Below are 17,372 nucleotides of genomic sequence, written 5' to 3'. Positions count from 1 at the left end.
CACGGATCACTAGTTCCCATTCACTATTACAGGACATTCATCAGGCTGCTCCCACCCTATGGAATGCCCTTCTACTTACAAAAATACTCTCTATTAGCCTCCAAACTTTCAAGTGTTTCCTGAAAACTCACCTCTTCAGGCAAGCTTATCATATTTAAGTACCACACGCATAACCCCTTATGTATTATATAGCTTCCCTTCTGGACTTGCAACTTGGTGGAACTATTATGCTATTACTGGTGCCTGTCCTTGTGTTTCCCTCCTATGTCCCTATAGATTGTAAACTTGCAGCAGGGCTCTCCTACCTCCAAGTCTGTCTTTTGTTACCCAGTTTGTTTTAACACTGTCTACAATTGTTACCCAGTTTGTTTTATCACTGTCCAGCTTGCTGCAGGGCCCTCTTACCTCCAAGTCTGTCTGTCATTATCCAGTTTGTTTTATCACTGTCCACCATTGTAAAGCGCAACGGAATCTGCTGCGCTATATAAGGAACTGTAAATAAATAAATAAATCCTCATCATCAGCACCACTTCGGTGGAACGCTCTACCTCACTTTACTAAACATCCAAATATTAATACATTTACCCAGAACTCCTATTGATGACTTTAATCCTTCAGTTTTCAAGCAGCTTGTTCTTATATAGTCATCTTTGATTTAATAAACATCTTGTCCTTTTCTATTGAAACATTTAATGATTATGTTTGGCTTGTACTTGTATTTTCATCTTTTTGTTATTGTTCAGATGTCGGTGAATTGTTGGGTCTTTATAAATGCTGTATAGCAATAACAAGATGTGTCTGTAAGTTCCTGGCTGAAATTAATGATGTACTGTTTTTTAACAGAAAAAATTTATAAGGTATATAAGAAACACACACATAAAACATCTCTAGAACACTAATGTAAGCCAGTAAAAAGGCAAACATTCTGCAGCCACTTCACTGTAGTTTTGCTCATAGTGGTCCTAATCTACCAGACCAATATCCAATTAGTTGTGTGAATTAGAGCACCATGGCTATCCTATTAGTCCAGAAAGCCAGCACTTATCAGGGGTTCCTCAATATGACTACTAGTTAAAAGCAGGAGTGTGCTCCGGGCACTTTTTGCGTTTTGGGTCTGTATCTCTGCTGTGTTTTGGGTCTGGATCTGTTCCAAAACACCACCTTTCTTCGTGTTTTGGATCTGTATTTTTATTTTTAAAAAAACATAAAAACTTCTAAAATTGCAGAATTTGGGTTGGTTTTTTTTGCCCTTACGCTATTATTAACCTCAATAACATTAATTTCCACTCATTTCCAGTCTATCCTGAACACCTCACAATGTTGTTTTTTAGGCCAAAAGGTTGCACCAAGGTAGCTGGATAACTATGATAAGTGCCACAAGTGGGTGGCACTGCAGCGGCATACAGGATGGCATTTTGAAAAAAAATAGCACATAATGCCCCCCAAAATTGGCACTATTTACTTTTTTTTCTTCATATTACTGAACTTTTGGGATTTTACGTGCCCTCTACAATGACATTGACCTTCGGCCTTGGCAGACAACATTGATGGCATTTCATCCTCTATGCCAGGACTAGTGGCAGCAGCTTCAGCACAAGAAGGAAGTGGTTCTGGTTCTTCTTTCACTATTTTATCGTCCAAATTTTGGTTCTGGAATTATGTACCAAAAATATCACTGTACTGGAATTATGCATCAGTAGTATCACTGGACTTGACGTTAACGGCAGAACTAATGGACTTTAATAGCAGTACCACTGGACTTTAATGGCAGTACCCCTGGACTGAACTTATGCAGCAGTATTGGACTAGATTTTAACAGCAGTACCACTGGACTGGACCTCTGCAGCGGTACCACTGGACCTCTGCAGCAGTATCACTGAACTGGACTGGACTTCTGCAGTAGTATCACTGGACTGGACCTCTGTAGCAATACCACTGGACTGGACCTTTGCAGCAGTACTACTGGATTGGACTCCTGCAGCAGTATCACTGGACTTGACTTCTGCAGCAGTATCACTGGACTAGACTTTAACCGCAGCAGTATCACTGGACTGGACTTCTGCAGCAGTATCACTGGACTTGACTTCTGCAGCAGTATAACTGGGCTAGAATTTAACTGCAGCAGTATCATTAAGAATCAGCACCACTTGAGGACAGGAAACCAACAGCACTAGGCAGCACAGGACACCATCAGCAGCACTAGCACTAGGCAGCACAGGACACCAGCAGCACAGGACTGGACTTATATTGCAGGATGCCACCCCCACAGACCAACACAGATCCCCACAGACCACCGCAGATCACCACAGACCACCACAGCCCCAGAGCACATCCACCCACTACCCTCTACAATTGCGGAGTAAAGATGTGTCACCAGCATGGGATTTATATAGAGTCCGGATCTTGTGATATCCAAGGGCAGTATGATGCCGTTTTGGCCCGACTGAGCTCAGAGTCTGGCGGGAGTCCTCCAACAATGTTCGGGTCTGTACTCGGATCGGCGGTGTCACACTCATCCCTACTTAAAGGCTACAATAAGTAACTGTCCAAATTTTTGGAGACAGTCTTGGTAATTGGACACTGTCCCAGAGAGTCTTTGATCACCAGTGCTCTGAAAAAGCTGTGATCCATAAATAAATGTCATGTTAACACACACTGTGCTTGGGGAGCAATGTGAATGCCCACACAATGCTGGAAGCAGTGCCGGCCATGGGACCATGTCCTCGCCACCCAAGGCCATGTCTCCTTTCCTTCGGTGTGCAAGGGTCCCGATCTGTGAAAAATAAATATTAGGAGATATGAGAGTGTATAATAGGGGCTAATAGGATATTGTTCTTCGAGTTCCTTTATTGGGTGATATATTATGCAGTTAACAAACTTATTTTATATATATATATATATATATATATAAGATTGGTGCGGCCCGGCACTCTCCGTGACAGTCAGCTGCCCTGGTGCCCCTCCAAGATATGGTGTAAAGAGCAAAAGAAAGGCTGGCACTCTAGGGTCTTGGATAAAACGTGCTGTATTTCAAAGCAAACAACCAACGTTTCGGGGGTGGTCCCCCTTTGTCAACTTGCATAGGTGATAACAAGAACAAAGTGAGCTGTGCTTACCTTATACAGGAGAAGTGAAGGGAGCGCGTCAGCTGCGTGCCGCGGGCCCGCCGCCGGCTGGTCTGGCTGCCGGAAGCACTTGGACAGGAAGTCTGTGTCCTTCCGGCCAACGAAGCACTGATGGAACGCATATATACTGATACAGCGCAATTGAACTGAATTCAGTGATGGTGGTGCATGTATCAAATTGCGGGGCTCACATACGCACCTTGACAAAGGGGGACCACCCCCGAAACGTTGGTTGGTTGTTTGCTTTGAAATACAGCACGTTTTATCCAAGACCCTAGAGTGCCAGCCTTTCTTTCGCCCCATATATACTGTATATATATATATATATATCAAACTCAGCTGCCATGTCATGAATATCTGAATAGAACCCAAGAGCCTTCAAAATGTCTGTACAAAAACCAGCATCCTCGGCTGTTTACTGATCTCATGAAGAGGGCTGAAATTAGGATTTCTGGTGCCCGGGGCAAACAAGTAATTTGGTGCCCCACCACCACCACGCACAAACACACACACAAAATCCCAACAAAAACAGCTGGGGACACTGCCTGCTCCAGTGCTGCGGAGACAGTACCCGGGATTATTCACACCACAGCTCGGGAGATGACCCAGGACATTATCCTCCTTCTCCGTTTTGGGCGCTGTCAGTAACAGTCCCTGCGTTGTGTACTCCCAGGTCACCCTGGGTTTCCGCTTCTGCCAGGTGTGCCCATAGCAATTGAAATTTGCATGTAAACAGGAGGCTACCAATCAGAGGCAGCTGGCCATGACCATGGGGCGGTCACCATGGAAATGTAATACGATACCATAGTTATTGCTAAAGTTTGCAGCAGCAGCAGTGGTGGCGAGGAGCAGGTTGCACAATAGCTGTAGTGGGTGACTGGGGACCCAATTCCAGGCCAGCAAAGAGTGCCACTGTGGTGGATGACCCCCTCACAGACAGAATGGGACTTGTTCAAACCAATTTATCAGTAGCAGTTGTTGCTCCAAAGAAAGTGGTTATCTTGACAAGAGACACGTAGGAAAATGCAGCATACTGCTGCCCACCAGTATAAAAACTGACATTCTAATTTAAATGCAGAAGTCTTAGAAATAGTGTTTCTTTTCTACATAAAACCGGCTTTTCCAGCACCTGCTGCTACTCGTAAATTTATTTAAGCAACTTGCTTTTTGTCTATCTATATTCTGGAAGCCCTACATATACTGTAGCACCATGATTCAGTAAGATAATGACTGTCCTACTGCACCTTTTTTCAACATGATTGAAACATGCAGGGGTAAATTTACTATGTATTCTACTTCACATGTGATGTTGCTATGGACAACCAATCAGAATCTACTTCTTATTTATTTAATACCCTGTAGAAGATAGTAGACAGGATCTGATTGGTTCCCCATAGCAACATCATATGTGAAGTAGAATACACATCTTAGTATATTTCCCCACAGGATCTACAAGGGAATAGTTCCATGTCCTGTGGATGAAATTCTGCAAGCCATTACTTTTAAAATGTAGTGCTTAAATGTGTATTGTATAAGGCTAAGATACAGTACATGACTCCAAGATACAGTATATGTCATCTCACAATGAGATGACAAACAACAGGCAGCAAGTTGTTTTTGAGTCAAGAATTGAAGTATTAATTTTATGCCAGTATATAATTAGAAGTGTACTTAAACAAAGAGAAACAGTGGTCCATAGATAGTGGGCCACTGTTCAAAAGAAGAATTCCTTTTTGGAGGCACACTTTTGAAAAAATAAGAATGATGTTGTATGAATAAGATAAAACTTAACTTTTATTTCCAATTATTATAAAATACTGATAACTCTATAATTTCATGTGTTACACAATTTATCATGAAGAGTTAAATAAATAAATAAATAATAATGAAACAAAGAAAGCAAACGAAAAAGGCCACTCAGATTTACTGTATATTTTTCTGTCGACACAATGGCAATTTTAGCATATAGTGTTGTCGACACAGTGGCAGGTAGTGGTGTTATTAAGTGATCATATAATGTTAATATATGATTTGTAAGGGTCCTTAATAGGCCCGGGCTGATGACATGTCCAGATTCTGTGAAAGGTTTAAACTTCTAGCACATCTTAAATATCAGAAAAAATTGATTGTTTAGGCTAGGTGAAAAACACTTAATCACAGAAATACCCGCTGGTAGTACAGATAGTATTAGTACATGGGTAAAGATTAACATTTTAATGGCATATCAGGTATCATAAGGGGTTTAGAAAAGCAAAAGTACAGTGAGATAGATTAAATTCTTTCTGCTGCCCAATGTCTTCACAAACTAGGAGCGGACAGAGGGTGAGAGAAGAAATTAATGCACTGATGGAAAGAAAAGACAAATGGAAAGAGGACACTTCTGTAAGTGGTGTTAGGTACACCCTGATACTATTAAAGCATTGCAGGGTGGAAATGCGCCACCAGAAAGTCTCTCTTCCACGGATAAAAGAAAAATAATTGGAAGAAAACGATAGTAGCGGCAGTGAAGGGTTAATTGACAATTAATGTGCCGATATTCAGAGACATTCAATCAGGCTGCTCCAACAAAATACTAGGATATATCTATCGCTGCTTTGACTTAATGGTTAGGGTGTGTCTAAATGCCAAAGTGCTGAAAATTGCAAGATATCGGGATATGGTTATTATGTCGACACCCTTGTGTGTCGGTAGTTTGACAGTCACTGAATCTACAAAGTAGAAATATAAGTTAAGACCTAATATCTTTCAATATGGGTTGTTAAATTGAAGCAAAATGCCTGAAAGCACTATTAGCAGCTGGATGGCAGGGTGCAATTGACCTGTCAGACCGTATGATTAAATTAACAGGGAGTCACATCAATTAATAGGAGAAGGTAAATATCTCCCAATATCTTAGGTTTTGTCAATCAACTTACATAGCAGCATTTATCAAACAATGGATATGTACAAGTACTGCATAAATGACATGATGGATATCACCCAAATCATTAGACAATTTCAGAATAATGGCCGATATAGAGTCAAATTAATAAGAAGCTGCAAACGGAAAAAAGAAAAAAGAAATAAAACAGTGTTTAGCTGCAGGGATCAGTCACAAACGACCCATCATCTGGGAGCGGATGGGAGGTGATAGGGATGAAGCCGGCACACTGTGAGAAGAATAAGGAGCGGTGTGCAGGGACAGACGCTGTATGCGGCGTTAGGTCTGCCCTGATACCAAGGTAGAGCAGGACCGAGACGCGCCGCCAGCGTGTCCGTCGCACCCTGAGAAGGAAGCGGGAGGAGGAAAGATACCTGAAATACCAGCGGGTGACTGGAGCGATGTCAGGGCTGTCAGTGTCCCGATGCTCGGGGAGCTACTGCCGCCCAGGTCAGCACTGTCAGAACGCGTTTCACCACGTGGGCTTGATCACCTGAAAGCCTAACGTGGTGTACGCTGTGTCAGGTATATATAGCGCCAGCTGATCAGTTAATGTGTTTCAGCTGGAAGCACTTGGCGCGTTGTTAAATCATTGTTTGCGGCTGCCAAGTATTTGCTATCTATTGTGAGACGGAGGGACATAAGCACTAAAATGCTTATGAGTATCGGGGTGTATACAACCCGCTGAACACCTTGTGTGTTCTGTCAGCTGGAAACATATTGCACGTATGTTAATCATTCTATGCGCCATAATAAGATCCCATATCTATGTTTAATTAAAGGATACCTCCTGCGACTTGTATGTGTCCCTGTGTCCATGCTTCAACAGGGGGCATTAAAATTGCACTATGTTACGAACATACAGTGGGTAATTATAATAGTCTTGCTATTGCAATCAAACAGAGCAATATTAGCATTAAGATGCCCATGCGTATAGGAATGTGTCTAGCAAGCTAGTACATTTGTATGTTTTTAAGTATGCGCAATTGGTACCTTTATAAATCGTTGTTTCCGACTTGTATCAATGTGTGATATAGGGGCATCTCCTACAGTTTGTATGAGATCCCGTATCTATAAACACCAGAGGGACAGTTGCCTAGAGAACCTAGATGCTTGTACTATGTAACGGAGTTTCATGACGTTTATTGTTACAAGATATTAATCAAAAGGAAAAAACCCAATTCTGCGATTTTTATTTAGAGAGATATGATAGTGAGTATATCATTAAGGTATAAGTAAATAACAATAAGGAAAAAATAAATAAATGAATATGTGAGATATATGTATATAATTGAGGAGGTTTTTTTAATTAATATATGAAGACAAAACAAATTTATAAAAGGAGCATATAAAAAAAACAAATATATGAAGGAGAGGAGAAAACCAGCGAGGAGCCGTAACTTATTGTAACAAAGTGATACTGAAATTTGTATCAAGCATTATATTGGATGATACCAGTGTAGAAAATAGTGGATTGAATAATATTGTAATCATCTCAGATAAACATGATTCTGTGAAGGTTTGTGCTGGGAAGAAATGTGTCCAATGTTGAGAAAAATAAATTGTAGCTGATAAAGAGCAATAAAAGTTACAGTGCGACTGTGAATCAATGAATGCAAAGAGGGTGTATATTGATGAAAAAATATGTGATTTATAATGTTTGAAACAGATATGAGTGATATCTGGATTAAAGGTGTTGTCTATGTGTGGCTGTATATGATGAATAAATTTATACAAAGAAAATAATAATAATGGTGCAGCACTCATGAAAAAAGGCAAACAAAATGTGAGAAAGACCATAATACAGCCTGGTGGAAATAATTAGGTGAGTGAAAATAAAGTGATGATTGGTGAGATGAAACCGTTTGATTGATACCAATTAATTAATCAAATCAATTAATGGCCCGTGGTAAACATGAGTGAGTCGGATAATCAAAAATTGATAGTAAATATAGACATATAGAAAGATTAAGGAATATATATATATATACATACATACCTGCACATACATACATATATGCATACATACGTACACGCATATATATACATACACAAACATACATACATATATACATAAACAAACATATAGAAAAATATTTGTGAAAAAATTAGAGAAATATATATAAGTAGTAAATGAATAGTAGATAAAAGAAGATAATTAATTAAATAATAATATGACAATATCATGATAGATAGTGGGATGTAAATCCTGAGTTTTGTCAAACAAAAACAGTATAATTGATGTACTCATTGAGACCTCTAGGGGCAAGAGTGCCTAAATAGAAGGTCCATTGACTCTCTTTTTTCAGAAGTTGTTTCATGGTGTCTCCACCTCGTATACCAAGATTTATCTTTTCCAAACAAAAGACGCCGATTTTATGTTGTTGTCTATCATTTCGATGTTGGTGAAAATGCCTAGCCACCGTGGTTATCTGCTTCATATTAGCCAGATCTCTAGGGGCATTCCTTATAGTTCCCAGATGTTCCAAGATCCTGTTCTTAAGCATCCTTGTGGTAATGCCTATATATTTCTTCCCACAAGAACATATGATACAGTATACCACATTGGTTGTTTTACAGTTAAAGTAATCATTGATGGGGTGTGATCTGCCATATTTGTCGGTGACAGAAGTAGTGTTGGTCACTAGGTTGCATATTTTACAGGTACCACATGGGAATGTACCTCTGCATGTGGGATCTTTCTTGGGCCTGGGGATAAAGTGGCTTTTTACCAGGGCGTCTTTAAGATTAGGTGATCTCCGCCAACTCATCGACACAGATTCACCCAAATCATTAGACAAGTCTGGATCAGTTTGGAGAATGTGCCAGTGTTTTTGAATCGAGTCTCTCATCTCTCTCCAATTGGCGCAGAAGTCTCCAACGAATCTGGGAGCCTTGTTGGTATGCTTGATTTTAGTTCCGAAAACTAGTTGATCCCTATCCAGTGCCTTCATGGCTGATCTAGATTTTTTGATAAGCCGGCTACTGTAGCCACGTTCTTTCAGGCGTACTGATAATTCCAAACTTTGTTTATTGTATTCGTCTTCACTGGAACAATTTCTCTTGAGCCTTAAAAATTCCCCTTTGGGGATATTCCTGATTGTCGGGGGAAAGTGTGAGCTGGAGTTGTGTAAAACGCTATTGGTAGCCAATAGCGTTTTACACAACTCCAGCTCACACTTTCCCCCGACAATCAGGAATATCCCCAAAGGGGAATTTTTAAGGCTCAAGAGAAATTGTTCCAGTGAAGACGAATACAATAAACAAAGTTTGGAATTATCAGTACGCCTGAAAGAACGTGGCTACAGTAGCCGGCTTATCAAAAAATCTAGATCAGCCATGAAGGCACTGGATAGGGATCAACTAGTTTTCGGAACTAAAATCAAGCATACCAACAAGGCTCCCAGATTCGTTGGAGACTTCTGCGCCAATTGGAGAGAGATGAGAGACTCGATTCAAAAACACTGGCACATTCTCCAAACTGATCCAGACTTGTCTAATGATTTGGGTGAATCTGTGTCGATGAGTTGGCGGAGATCACCTAATCTTAAAGACGCCCTGGTAAAAAGCCACTTTATCCCCAGGCCCAAGAAAGATCCCACATGCAGAGGTACATTCCCATGTGGTACCTGTAAAATATGCAACCTAGTGACCAACACTACTTCTGTCACCGACAAATATGGCAGATCACACCCCATCAATGATTACTTTAACTGTAAAACAACCAATGTGGTATACTGTATCATATGTTCTTGTGGGAAGAAATATATAGGCATTACCACAAGGATGCTTAAGAACAGGATCTTGGAACATCTGGGAACTATAAGGAATGCCCCTAGAGATCTGGCTAATATGAAGCAGATAACCACGGTGGCTAGGCATTTTCACCAACATCGAAATGATAGACAACAACATAAAATCGGCGTCTTTTGTTTGGAAAAGATAAATCTTGGTATACGAGGTGGAGACACCATGAAACAACTTCTGAAAAAAGAGAGTCAATGGACCTTCTATTTAGGCACTCTTGCCCCTAGAGGTCTCAATGAGTACATCAATTATACTGTTTTTGTTTGACAAAACTCAGGATTTACATCCCACTATCTATCATGATATTGTCATATTATTATTTAATTAATTATCTTCTTTTATCTACTATTCATTTACTACTTATATATATTTCTCTAATTTTTTCACAAATATTTTTCTATATGTTTGTTTATGTATATATGTATGTATGTTTGTGTATGTATATATATGCGTGTACGTATGTATGCATATATGTATGTATGTGCAGGTATGTATGTATATATATATATATTCCTTAATCTTTCTATATGTCTATATTTACTATCAATTTTTGATTATCCGACTCACTCATGTTTACCACGGGCCATTAATTGATTTGATTAATTAATTGGTATCAATCAAACGGTTTCATCTCACCAATCATCACTTTATTTTCACTCACCTAATTATTTCCACCAGGCTGTATTATGGTCTTTCTCACATTTTGTTTGCCTTTTTTCATGAGTGCTGCACCATTATTATTATTTTCTTTGTATAAATTTATTCATCATATACAGCCACACATAGACAACACCTTTAATCCAGATATCACTCATATCTGTTTCAAACATTATAAATCACATATTTTTTCATCAATATACACCCTCTTTGCATTCATTGATTCACAGTCGCACTGTAACTTTTATTGCTCTTTATCAGCTACAATTTATTTTTCTCAACATTGGACACATTTCTTCCCAGCACAAACCTTCACAGAATCATGTTTATCTGAGATGATTACAATATTATTCAATCCACTATTTTCTACACTGGTATCATCCAATATAATGCTTGATACAAATTTCAGTATCACTTTGTTACAATAAGTTACGGCTCCTCGCTGGTTTTCTCCTCTCCTTCATATATTTGTTTTTTTTATATGCTCCTTTTATAAATTTGTTTTGTCTTCATATATTAATTAAAAAAACCTCCTCAATTATATACATATATCTCACATATTCATTTATTTATTTTTTCCTTATTGTTATTTACTTATACCTTAATGATATACTCACTATCATATCTCTCTAAATAAAAATCGCAGAATTGGGTTTTTTCCTTTTGATTAATATCTTGTAACAATAAACGTCATGAAACTCCGTTACATAGTACAAGCATCTAGGTTCTCTAGGCAACTGTCCCTCTGGTGTTTATAGATACGGGATCTCATACAAACTGTAGGAGATGCCCCTATATCACACATTGATACAAGTCGGAAACAACGATTTATAAAGGTACCAATTGCGCATACTTAAAAACATACAAATGTACTAGCTTGCTAGACACATTCCTATACGCATGGGCATCTTAATGCTAATATTGCTCTGTTTGATTGCAATAGCAAGACTATTATAATTACCCACTGTATGTTCGTAACATAGTGCAATTTTAATGCCCCCTGTTGAAGCATGGACACAGGGACACATACAAGTCGCAGGAGGTATCCTTTAATTAAACATAGATATGGGATCTTATTATGGCGCATAGAATGATTAACATACGTGCAATATGTTTCCAGCTGACAGAACACACAAGGTGTTCAGCGGGTTGTATACACCCCGATACTCATAAGCATTTTAGTGCTTATGTCCCTCCGTCTCACAATAGATAGCAAATACTTGGCAGCCGCAAACAATGATTTAACAACGCGCCAAGTGCTTCCAGCTGAAACACATTAACTGATCAGCTGGCGCTATATATACCTGACACAGCGTACACCACGTTAGGCTTTCAGGTGATCAAGCCCACGTGGTGAAACGCGTTCTGACAGTGCTGACCTGGGCGGCAGTAGCTCCCCGAGCATCGGGACACTGACAGCCCTGACATCGCTCCAGTCACCCGCTGGTATTTCAGGTATCTTTCCTCCTCCCGCTTCCTTCTCAGGGTGCGACGGACACGCTGGCGGCGCGTCTCGGTCCTGCTCTACCTTGGTATCAGGGCAGACCTAACGCCGCATACAGCGTCTGTCCCTGCACACCGCTCCTTATTCTTCTCACAGTGTGCCGGCTTCATCCCTATCACCTCCCATCCGCTCCCAGATGATGGGTCGTTTGTGACTGATCCCTGCAGTTAAACACTGTTTTATTTCTTTTTTCTTTTTTCCGTTTGCAGCTTCTTATTAATTTGACTCTATATCGGCCATTATTCTGAAATTGTCTAATGATTTGGGTGATATCCATCATGTCATTTATGCAGTACTTGTACATATCCATTGTTTGATAAATGCTGCTATGTAAGTTGATTGACAAAACCTAAGATATTGGGAGATATTTACCTTCTCCTATTAATTGATGTGACTCCCTGTTAATTTAATCATACGGTCTGACAGGTCAATTGCACCCTGCCATCCAGCTGCTAATAGTGCTTTCAGGCATTTTGCTTCAATTTAACAACCCATATTGAAAGATATTAGGTCTTAACTTATATTTCTACTTTGTAGATTCAGTGACTGTCAAACTACCGACACACAAGGGTGTCGACATAATAACCATATCCCGATATCTTGCAATTTTCAGCACTTTGGCATTTAGACACACCCTAACCATTAAGTCAAAGCAGCGATAGATATATCCTAGTATTTTGTTGGAGCAGCCTGATTGAATGTCTCTGAATATCGGCACATTAATTGTCAATTAACCCTTCACTGCCGCTACTATCGTTTTCTTCCAATTATTTTTCTTTTATCCGTGGAAGAGAGACTTTCTGGTGGCGCATTTCCACCCTGCAATGCTTTAATAGTATCAGGGTGTACCTAACACCACTTACAGAAGTGTCCTCTTTCCATTTGTCTTTTCTTTCCATCAGTGCATTAATTTCTTCTCTCACCCTCTGTCCGCTCCTAGTTTGTGAAGACATTGGGCAGCAGAAAGAATTTAATCTATCTCACTGTACTTTTGCTTTTCTAAACCCCTTATGATACCTGATATGCCATTAAAATGTTAATCTTTACCCATGTACTAATACTATCCAGCGGGTATTTCTGTGATTAAGTGTTTTTCACCTAGCCTAAACAATCAATTTTTTCTGATATTTAAGATGTGCTAGAAGTTTAAACCTTTCACAGAATCTGGACATGTCATCAGCCCGGGCCTATTAAGGACCCTTACAAATCATATATTAACATTATATGATCACTTAATAACACCACTACCTGCCACTGTGTCGACAACACTATATGCTAAAATTGCCATTGTGTCGACAGAAAAATATACAGTAAATCTGAGTGGCCTTTTTCGTTTGCTTTCTTTGTTTCATTATTATTTATTTATTTATTTAACTCTTCATGATAAATTGTGTAACACATGAAATTATAGAGTTATCAGTATTTTATAATAATTGGAAATAAAAGTTAAGTTTTATCTTATTCATACAACATCATTCTTATTTTTTCAAAAGTGTGCCTCCAAAAAGGAATTCTTCTTTTGAACAGTGGCCCACTATCTATGGACCACTGTTTCTCTTTGTTTAAGTATACTAGTACTTAATTCCTGGGGGCACCTCCAACACATATAAAATGTTTTCGTGTATTTATACAAGCATATTGTCTATTTAGTTGGTTCTATAAATTTACACGTAACTAGTTTATGTCCTGTGCAGGATACTACTCCTATTTTGCTACCTATAATTAGAAGTGGTTCAGAGCATCATGAATAAACCAGTAACTATGGAAACCAAGCATATTAGAAGGGGTAAAAGAAGGCAGCCAGGATAAGCAAATACTCCTCTTATTAACCTCATTTTTCATCGTTATATTTAAAATAAATTAACACAATTAATTAACAAGTAGAATTGTCTGCACTTCACTATTTTTATTTTCTGTTCCACCTGTTTAGCGTTAATAATTTCACTTGAACTTTACTGAATTTAAAAAAAATATATATTTATCTTTGCAATATATAAATGTGAAATAAATTGAATAAACCAGAGAATCTAACAGATATACCACTATTAGGGGTGTGCACTTTTCGGGTTTTTGTTTTGGATCTGGATCTCCCTTCGTGCTTTTGGGTTTTGGTTTTCATTTGGATCTGTATTTTTTTATTCTAAAAATCATAAAAACAGCTAAAATCCAACTCTGCCATACAGTAAAGGGGCATACACACGGGGTGATTTCAACCCCTGTTCTAAGCGATATGATTAGATCACTGTGAAATAGAGCACTGATTGCTGTGTGTTGTGTGATGCTTGGTCCCGCGCGTTGCTAATCTATCGCCTGCAGAGAAAGCTAGTTCATGCACTGGCTTTCTCTAGGCAAAGCCTACTCAGCAGGATCACTCAGCACAGTGCACGTGGTGTAAATCGCAAGTGCACCACAATATGTGCTGAGCGATTGTCACTCAACCAAAAAGACGGGTTGCCATGTCTGTATGCCCCTTAACTCCTTAAATCCATCCAGTGATGCTGACGTCATGATGCCTCACATCCACAGACAGCCCACCATACTCATTACACTGCAATATCCCCATCCTTTTGCAGCTTGCATGCGGGGGCAAAATCATTCGATGTTTGCCAACAACTGAATGATTTCTCCAGCGGTCGCAGATCTAAGACATCTCTCTGGTGTCTTAGAATTTGTGTGCGCCCTGTACGGGAAGCAGGCGAGCATCCACTGATGTCAGCTGCCCGCCCCCTCGCACCTAAGTCACCAGCGAATTACCATGGGAATGCCCAGCATTTTCATGGGAATGCCCATGGATGCGAAGACAGCCCACTAGCCCGCCACCCACTGCCCACACTGTTATGTGCAAGCGGCCAGCGAATAATCAATTCGCCTTGGCTGATCGCCCAATGCGGCTGCACATGTGCATAAATGTTCATGCACATGCGCAGTCGCAAAACATCGCTCCCCTGTGTGAACTAGAATAAGGGCCTCAGGCCCCAAATACAAAGAAGAAAGAAACAAAATTGAACCCAAAAAATAAGAACAAAATAAAATACTCAAAAAACAATAAATATAATATTGATTCCTTAATACCTATTTGAACTGTTGGTACTTGTTTAGTTTCACGGCGCCCGATATATCGGATGCGATATTGGCCGATATATCGGATGCGATATTAGCTGATATATCGATGCGATCCGCTGTGATTTTTTTACTTGTTCATAACCCCACTATCCACTACGCATGGAGTTGATTTTATATAGTGTGGTGAGCTCAGCGAGCAACCGAGCCCGAAGCGTGGCGAGCGTAGTGAGCCCCGCGTATTACTGGGCTCGCCACACTATATAAAATCAACTCCATGCGTAGTGGATAGTGGGGAACTGTTTATCTTGGTTGTACCTGGGGGGATTTATTTATTTATCTACCTATAGTTGTCGCTGATTTAACATGTGCTGTATGCATGTTTTATTTAGAAGCATATCATTTGCTGAAAGATGAAAACCACTTGCCCTATCTACTCTGCCCCAAACACATGTACATGCACACGCTGACCTTACTGTTCCATTAAAAAGGTCATAAGAACCATCTGGCTCATAAAAGCCATTTAGGAACTTCATTCCATTAAGGGACGGAAATTAACTACACTACTTAGTGTTCATTTTGACCAGTTCCATGTCATAGAAAGTTTATTTAGACCAGTTCTTTTGTTGTACTCACCTCTGATGATGTCTCTTGTCCCCGATTTGGAAAAACCTGTACCTACCACATGAGAGGGCTACCTAAGATTCTACACCCATAAGGGTATAGGTAGGAGATAACATCTACCCTTCTGTAGAGAACAGCCAATGGGGCTTGACTTTTGAATACAATAAACTTCAACACATTTTGGTTCAGAATTTTGGCAGGGATGGCCAGTGGTTTATCAATAACCCATTGAACTAAATTATTAAATTAATTAAAGCTGTCCAACATTTGTGGGCAACATGCAAAAACGGCATTCGTCTTGTATGCAAAAACATAAATGTATTCACTCTCTTTTCATTGCAACATGGCTGGTGCACAATTACTTGGTCTTTTTGGCTTTACTCCCATATCCATAAAGGTTTATTTAAGATGAGAGTTCTATTGAAGATAGGATGTTGCTATGGGCAACCAATCCAAATGTACTTATTATTTATTTTGCACCTTCTAGAAGATAATAGAATCTGATTGGTTGCCCAAAGCAACATCCCTTCTTCAATAGAACTATCATCTAAGTAAAAAAAAAAAACACAGTTGTAATCATTTGGACTTTTTGAAATTTAGGTAAATTTATGATTGTTTTCACCAGGCTTTTGATTATTTAACCAGCCACCCTATAGGCCACCGATTCCCAATCTTTTTTCTCTCCCGTACCTCGTGATTACGCTTTTTATTTATGAGTGCCTCCTCCTCTCAATTTGAATTATCCATAGTACTTACGAGTGGAAGCAAGTGGTATGCGTATTCTTATGCGTGTCCTTATATTAAGGAGTAGTGAAGGAGTAGTGTGTGGTCAGGAATTGGGTCTCTCTGTGTCTGACCGCTGGCTGTGTACTGTCACCGGGATTCCCGCTAATGCCTGTAGGATTAATGCCACTGCTTCCTCCAGATGAATCCTGATGTCTGAGGACAACTTGGATAGCTCTCAGTGGATTGCTGGTCAAGCAAAAGCATGAGGAGATGCGGATTATGCTCCAGATGGAACCAGAAGTCATGTGACGTGGTTCCTCTCCACACAATGGGAGACTTCTTCCGCAATCGGGAGACTGCTTCCTCTTCTTCCACATTACAAATATTAATTTCAAGTACCCCCAACCAGTCAGCAGTGTACCCCCGGGGTACTTGTACCACAGGTTGGGAACGACTGCTATAGGTGATAGATATTACCAACCTTGCTACCAATAAAATGCTCCATCTGGCTTCAGCAGTGACTTTTCTCATGATGGCTATAGCAGAGTCTCTGGAAAGGAAAAAAATATTTTTTTATTAAAAATAAAAAATAATTTCCTTTGCCAAATACATCAAATGGGAATGTGGCCAGGATCCTGATATTTGGAATTCCAACTTTAAGTTCTGGGGTTATGGTTAGGCACTAGGGGGAGGGTTAAACTGGGTTCTGGGTAGGGTTAGGCTGTGTGATCAGATGGCTAGGGTTAGGCTGTGGAAGTGGACAATTAGATTTAGGCTGTGAGGGGGATGGTTAGTGTTTGGCTGCGGGAGGGGTTGGATATGGTTAAGGATAGAGATATGCTTAAAATACTGCGATCCATAGCGTAATCCTGGCAATGGTTATTGAGACATCCAGGATTCCGGATCCAACCTATTGAAATATTGTTATTTATTTTATTTTACGTTTTTA

General features: G+C 39.7%; 1 long non-coding RNA gene across 2 annotated transcripts in view; it reads right to left on the bottom strand.

The window, feature by feature from the left end:
* The window catches only part of LOC146058527 (uncharacterized), a 129,622-nt gene that overhangs the window by 93,540 nt on the left and 18,710 nt on the right, over window positions 1-17,372 (bottom strand). Inside the window, exons 2-3 of one of the 2 annotated variants that reach the window (XR_014469864.1) lie at window positions 16,905-16,973; window positions 1,201-2,773 (exon numbers count right to left, since the gene is read on the bottom strand). This is a non-coding gene — a long non-coding RNA (uncharacterized LOC146058527). Of the gene's footprint in view, window positions 1-1,200; window positions 2,774-16,904; window positions 16,974-17,372 lie in introns of those variants that run through there. The other variant, XR_014469865.1, reaches the window with a different exon arrangement.

This window comes from Crinia signifera, chromosome 1, assembly GCF_055691185.1.
Source record: "Crinia signifera chromosome 1, ASM5569118v1, whole genome shotgun sequence".
NCBI lineage: Eukaryota > Metazoa > Chordata > Amphibia > Anura > Myobatrachidae > Crinia > Crinia signifera.
The sequence above is the reverse complement of the archived record's forward strand: the minus strand, read 5'-3'. Positions and strand labels throughout refer to the sequence as shown.